This window comes from Serinus canaria, chromosome 2, assembly GCF_022539315.1.
Source record: "Serinus canaria isolate serCan28SL12 chromosome 2, serCan2020, whole genome shotgun sequence".
Classification (NCBI taxonomy): domain Eukaryota; kingdom Metazoa; phylum Chordata; class Aves; order Passeriformes; family Fringillidae; genus Serinus; species Serinus canaria.
Genome location: NC_066315.1, coordinates 94,054,797 through 94,062,578, shown reverse-complemented (window position 1 = coordinate 94,062,578; position 7,782 = coordinate 94,054,797).

The window sequence follows — 7,782 nt, the reverse complement described above, 5'->3', positions numbered from 1 at the left end:
AAATGAATTTTATTATGTTATCTGGAAAATAAGAATAAAATGTCACACTAGCTCCTAAACTCAAATCTTACAGAACTGTAGTTTAACACTTGTTTTGGACATATATTTGCAAATCTTTTTTTCTATAGGGCTTGATACAATGGGACTTTATGCCCTTCATGGAACTTTTTTTTTTTTAGGTTTATGTTGCAATGGTTGTACTTCACTTCATTTTTCCAAGCTGGATTTTGTCCTTCTACTGTGACAATATTTGTTTTGGTTTGTTTTGTTTTTTTTCTGCAATGGTGACTGTCAACATAGCTCTAATTTCATGGTTCCAGTGTTTAAAAGGAAGTGAGCTCTTCAGCAACAGGTAATTTTCTCATAGTAATAAAAAAAAAAAAAAAAATAGGCCAAGACAAATAATAAAAGAAGTTAGTGCAATATGCTCAGCAAGAAATCAAATTATATTTACCTTTTGTCTGGAAGCTAGTATACAAGGCTACTTTTCAAATGCTCTGGTGTAGTTACCTTTCATGGGTTTGACTGCAAGTAACTGATCTTTCTCCTGTCTTACAGGGAGAAGCCTGTAGATTAGTTGCATTTCTGCCATGCTATATAAATTAGTGCATTGCCTGATCTGCTTCCTATTGTTGCTTTTAAAATGCTCCTGGTTGCCAACATTTGTCTTGTATTATCACAGAAGTAATTTTGCACTATTTTTGCATTTTTAAATGTTTACGTCATTTTGTATTATCTGTTATGAAACTGAAAATGCAGAAAAATTTATTTACCTCAGCTCCAATGTGTTCCATTTAAATAAACTATTGAGTTACTCATCTGTGCTAAATTGCCAGCTGCTTGCTGGTCTAAACTGTGGGGAAGAACCCTGTTACTCCACCCACCCACTCCTTGTAAATGCAGGGGCAGGTGTTGATAGCGAGCGGAACTGCGCTGGGAGTGGTGGTGTAAATGCCGCTAGTGGGAAGGAGGGATTAGTGCTGTGAATGCCTTGGGAGGATTGGTGGGGCTGAAGGGACCTTTGCTGCTGCCTTATGTGTTTATGTGTAAGAGCCCACCTCTGTTTCTGCTTTTAGTCAGTTCTCACTAACTGGGCAGAATACCCTCACTTCTGGCAGGTGCCAGAACTTGTCAAAGCACAGGAACCCTCAACATCCAGGATCACTTGGAGCTTCCATGTGTGATATCTGCAGGCTTGGTTTCTCAAGATTAAAGAAACAGACTACTCCACAGGTCCCAAAATATATAAATGTATATAGAAACAAGTGAAAATGTAAAAGGTTAAAACAATTCCTATGTGTGAGAAGCTGGTGAAGAGATCAGCTGGCAAAAATTATCACTTGCCCACTGACATCTGACAGGTTTTATAGCTTTGCCATCAGTTCTCAGATCATCTGATTCTCTATCTAAGTCTATTCAGATTTACATTTGCCAAAGCTTTCTTTGGCCTCTGTATTAGAGGATTCAGCAAATATTTGTTGAGTTGAAGTGTTCATGATGAGGTCACAATATTTAGTAAATATGCATTTCCAGAGAGTGCTCTTTCCTCACGTGTGTTCCTAAGCTGACACTGTTCTTATCCTCCCTCGTCTTCACAGATGTAAGCCAGAGGGAATTTTTATGTACTTTAAATTGGCGTACGCTCAAGCCCTCTGTCAAATCTCAGTTTAAAAGTTTACAGATTATTTTATAGGTGCTTACAACTCCAGGGAAGCTTGCTGTTTAGTTCCTTTGGTGCCAGATTCATGTCAGCTTCATACCAGCTTGTGGCTCAAACCAGATGGTTTAAAAATAGTCATATTAAGATCCCTGGAAGTATTATGTCATTGTATCACTTTAAGAACTTTGGGCTGCGTGTTTTGTTGCACCAACATGCTCATCCTACCCTCATGGAGAGCCAGGTACTGAAGAATTGTGGAATCTCCTGAACTAGTTCAGAAAAACATCTTATCCCAGCCCTGAAAACCATACAGTATTCTTCTGTCTCTTGGCATATCTGTGTGATTCTGTTGACCCATATACAGCACAGAGAAGCAGCTCAACCTCTCACTTAAAAATTTGCAGCCACGATGAACAAGTCTGTTTTCCCTCAGATCTGTGCAGAACTCGATGCAAGCGCTGTCCATCTTATCCCCCCAGGGTATTGTTAGAATCTGGAACAAGGCAGTCCAGCTTTGCTGGAAAATATGTGAGAACTGTTTTCAAAGAGCTCACAGATCCACCAGGAACACACATGGCTTCTTGCAACCATTTTTTATTGTTCAAAACAGTGACAACCAATTTCTTATTTAACCCAATATGTAAAAGGGATTTAAGTCTTTTCCAGTGGGAGAAGTTCAAAAGTATTGAAGGCTAATATGTCTGATCTTCTTGCAGGAAGCTCTTTTCCTGGGATTAAATAATCACTTTCAGAAAGACACTTCTGTTCCATGGTGTTAACAGCTTAATATATGTGTATCTTTATATATAAACATGCACACAAATATCTTTATGTATTACAGCACATGTGTGAACAGGCACATACATACATATGGCTGTGCTTCATGAGAGATGTTTAAAAAATGTGCTGAGTGTGTGTCATGTGAAAAATGTTATTCTAGTACAGACAGTTCAGATTGGGCAGCAGCACTGGGAAGTTCCCTGTTGCCAGGTACCAAGGGGTGATGCAAAAGGTATAATTTTCATCTTCTTTCCCTGATTCTCCTGTCCACAATACAAAATTCGATTTGCAATGACAGGAGTGGCTGCCAAAGCCTATCTGATTTTAACTGTACTGAGCTTAATTAAATGCTATTAAACCATCAGCTGCTATCTAAATAAATCAACACTAAGAGAGGTGTGCTGGTAGCTGCAGATTGCAGAATGGTTATGGCTTGAAATCTTGGGTGATGCCAACTCAGTAGTGAAAGTAAAACTTTGACTCTTCTCTGTGTGCCAGGACCTACCTGTTCCATCGCTGGTCTGTGCACTGCAGGGGCCTGGGAGTTGAATGTGGTCACCTGGCTGGGTGACCCAAAGCTGAACTTTAACATAAATAAACACAGAGCATGTTGTCAGCTTCCACAGTCCAATAAAATGCATTTCCCTTAATTATGCATAGTATCACAGCACAGATTTTGGCAAGAAGGAACACTTGTCTTGCAAAGTGGTTGGCCACCTGTCTCAGCGCAGCCAGTGAATACCAGGGGATGGTGACCAGCAGGTTGAGGGAGGGGATTTTCCCCCTCTGCTCTGCTCTCATGAGACCCCACCTGGAGTGCTGCATCCAGCTCTGGGCCTACCAGCACAAGAAACAAGTGGACCTTTTGAAACAGGTTCAGAGTAGGGCCCTGAGGATAATCAGAGCACTGGAACATCTCTGCTATAGGGACAGGCTGAGAGAGCTATGGTTAGTCAGACTGGAGGAGAGAGGGCTCTGGGGCTTCCTCACAGCAGCCTTCCAGCCAAAGGATACAAGAGAGAGGGAGAGGGGCTGTTTGCAGGGGCACAGAGTGGTAGGACACAGAGCAATGGCATTAAACTGAAAGAGGCAGGTTTATATCAGATGTTATGAGGAAATTCTTCGCTGTGAGCATGGTGAGGAGCTGGAGTGGGCTGCCTAGAAAAGCTGAGGGTGCCCCATCCCTGGAAGTGTTCAAAACCAGGTTGGATGGGGCCCTGAGCAACCTGGTCTAGTGGAAGGTGTCCCTGCCCATGGGAGAGGGGGTTGGAATGATCTTTATGGCCCCTTATAAAACATTCTGTGTTCTCTGAAATCAGCTAAAACTGCTCAGTGCCAAAGCGTTTTCCGGAAGAAAAATAAGAAGGTTATTCTCCTGGGAGGTGCAAGCAAGAAACCCCTATATCCACACATCCAAAAAAGAAAGGTACCCATTAAATTTTTTGTCACCTTTTTTATTACATTATGCAGCAGAAATATTTTTATTGCAACTGAAGCTTCACGTCTCTGGGATATTTCAAAGCACATGAGGTAAATGAAACTAAATTAAACCTCTGCTGAAGAGGGAAAAAAGAGGTGGTAAATCATAATTCAAGATCATAACATGTAGTTCTTAGTCTTCAAAATAAAAAAATCAGAGCATTTACTTCATTTATTTTCCATTTATACAATGGAAAATAATATGTGAAGATTTAAATGGAACTCTGGTAAAGCAGATAACATTCTGCAGCTTACTGTGCAGCTTTTAGTGTGTGTGGCCAGCACTGTACAGTACTGAGGTATGTGTAAATTCAAACATTTGTTAAGCAGGAAAATTCTGTAGCTCTCCTTGTATTGCAAGAGAGACTTAAGTAAGGCTCAGTTCCATAAATTTGTATTTTCTGGGAGTTTGGATGCTTTGAAGACTGACAAAATCTTTTCACTGTGTATCAGATTTTGCAGCTCCTGTAGGAATGCCCTAAGTAAAATGCCACTCAAAGTGATCCCATTGTCCTAGGTTATTACTTTTCAGTCTCATACTACTAGTTGAATACTCTGCCTCTGCAGTTGTTTTTTTTTATTTAGAAAGAATAACAATAAAATCCAAAATCTGCCCATCCAGTGAAAGTAAATGCATTCCAGTAACGGAAAACTCAAAGCTTCCAACACCTGGGCACCCAGCCAGCCCAGCTTGGCATTAATCATACATATTCATTAATTCCCATTTAGAGATGAGTCAATTGATGTTAGCAGTATAGGTGCATACAGTATGAGCCACCATTCAGATGTGGAGGGAAAACAACACCAGTTTGGGGATTTCATGTGCACTGGGAATACTGGATAAGCACACAACCCTTGGCCACTGGCATGCCTGCATCTACTGAAGTCTGAGGCTGCAGCTGATTGAGGGGTGCTGAACCACACTCCCTTGTGCCCTGCACTCCCCTGGCACAGCCAGATCTGCTGTCCTTTGTACCAGACTGACCATTTTACCTATTTTCCCTATTTTATATGTTTCCCCAGGCCTTTTATGGGCTGGAAGGAGCCGGCTGGGTGGGAATGGGCAAGAAGCTGAGTTAAATCACAGACACTGCTTTAAAAAGCTGATTTACATGTTTGATATATGACTATAGAGATCAATTTATTCTAAATTACTTAAATTAAAAGGCTAAAAGCTACTTATTTGCTTAGTTAGTGATCATAAGCCTGAGAGAATTTGTTGTAACAATTATGTTGGGATTTTCAATACTCTGAATGCCTTAACTTTTGCAGCTTTATGGAGAAGAGTTCTCATCTACTGGGATCTTTTTAAATATTAATGGGAATTTTAACATGTGGTATAGAAAAAGATTTCTTTTGAAATATTTGGGGTTTTTTCCAAACTTCAGCTTTAAAAAAATATTTTTATGCTATTGTATGGAATTTTAAACCCAAGATGCAGATCTAATGCAGTCATATTGACAACTGGAAAAGAGAAAAGAGATCTCACAGAAAGTCTCTGTAGATTAAATAGAAAAAGGTAGGGAGAAGTAAATTTTTTTGGTGAATTATGCCCATTCCCTGCCGAGGGGGAATACAGTCCCCTGACTGAGTGCCTACCTAGCTGGAATCTCATCTGAACCTACTGAGTTGTGCATTGGCAATGAGATAGCATGGAAAGCATGCATCATTAATTTTTAAGAGAGCTACTGTTAGAAGAAAGTGATCAGACTTTGTGAAGAGTGTAATAGACCTGTCAGGGCCACGTTTTAACTCCAGAACATTTTTATTTTCATGTCTCTGAAGAGTCAGTATCTGTTTAAGTTACAGCAACACTCACTTATTGTGCAGTTTCACACAGTACCCAGGGGAAATTTGATGCAAAATTTAGCTTCTTTGGATCAACTGCACATGCCTGCTACTGCATAATCAGGACAAGTATTTTAGAATAATATTCTTTTTCAGATGTAACAGTCACATAAGCTCAGAAAGTCTGTAAAAATTTAAGATTCATTGACTCATCAATGGATGTGGTACTTGCAGTTCTGATGAGCTTATACTCAAGCTGGACAGACACATTTTTAGAGGCACAGGCTATGGACAGGAACAGGGAGCTGGTGGTTACAACTGGTTCTATGTCACAGTTCCCATCAAGCTCTTTGCACATTTAATCAAGTCTCCCTTTATGATTTTGGTGGTACTTGCATTAAAGGCAATTAATCAATCATACTGAATTCTGTGTAATTTTTGTCACTCCTCTCTCCCACAAGTTTATGCTTGCTCAGTCCAAAGGTGCAGTTCTCTACCTCCATGCAAATGAGGGTCTTCCCACCTCTGCCTCATGAGCTACAATGTGCTTAGAACTCCAGTGTGAATAATGCACATTTGGGAATGCTCTACAGAACATAATTAATGGGACTGGCTGTCATTCCTAGTGAGTCATGTTTGGGCCAGTAACAATTTTCATATGGTTTAGGTTGTTCAATCTTGCTTAATAAGACAGTTGTGATTAAAAGCATTCAGAGCATCTGAGCCAGGTGTCTTTTGCAAAGGAAATTTAACAAGAATTGAAATAAGCTTTACTTTTCCCATTTTGGTCTTTTGAGATTGAGGTTGTTTGTTCATCACCAAACACATTAGATTTCTTTTATCTTCTCATTCTAACATTTCTTCTTGGAGGGAAAATAAATATTTTTAATTAAAACAGTGAGTATAAGTATTTAGCTCATGTATTTTCTCCAGTCTTTGTTCATATCTTTTTTATCCTTGGTCTTTTTGCAACAACTTCTATTGCTTCTTGCTTGTGCTGACAGTGTGTTGTGTCACAAAGCTGCCAGCTCCCACTTGTGATGATGCTTTGCTGCTCTCTGCTTTTCCTCCTGCTCTGTTCCCAAGTGGGTCACCCACAACTGCAGCTCCTTGGGGTGTCCCTGCCCAAGGTGTCCCTGTGCCTGCTCCAGGGTATCCTTGTGCCTGCCAGCATCTCTCTGGCCAGGAGTGTCAGCCCAGCTATGCAGCACCAACACCACCATCACCTGTGGGCAGACATCCCTGGGATGGCAGGGCTCTCAGACAGTGTGGCACAGCTGCAGCCCTGGCCAGACAGCAGGACTCTGCCTTCTGTGCCTCAGACTCCCCTTGTATACAGCACGAGAAAAGATCTTAACACAAATGGTCTTTGTTTGAATGCAAACTCTTTTCTTTAAAGTGCTGATCCCACTTGGTACTCAGGCTCTGGCCAGCTGGATGCCTCCCATAATGTTCTGATGCCCATCCCTCCATTTCCCCATCACAGGCTTGAAGTGATTATGCAGTTTGGTTGATGGTGCTACATGAGTTGCATGGAGATGATTCCCTCCCAGGCCAGGGAGGGTCCAGGACCAGCTAATTCTGTCTGTGAGTACATGCCAGAAATCTATTTATGAGCAGCCCAGTGTGTCCCAGAAAACCAGACAGCACCAGCTTCTCCCACAAGGCTTGGTCTCTCCCACAGTCTTACTCCAGCCTGATGTTTTCTTAATTTCCCAGACAGAAATCTCTGCCACTAATCAGTGTTTTCTTACCTCTGTCTTGACTTCCACAATTGTATTTGTCCAAACAAAGATCCAGGGAGGACCAAGAAGTTTTCCAGTTTTTTACTCTTTCAGTATTTACTTTGAAGAAAGCTTTGAGAGAGGGAGTTCGAGACATGTCTTTTAGGGTGGTGGTTTTTCCAGCAGGCAAGATTAAGGGAATGTGCTGCTGATTTCAGACAGATGATGTTCTTCTCCTGGCTGCACCACTACCTTTCCTCCAGCTCCTACAGCCTTTTATGCCCAATGATCTGTGATCACTGCCAAAATGTATGTTCCTCCAGTTGTGTATGTGGATATCTGGAAACTGAT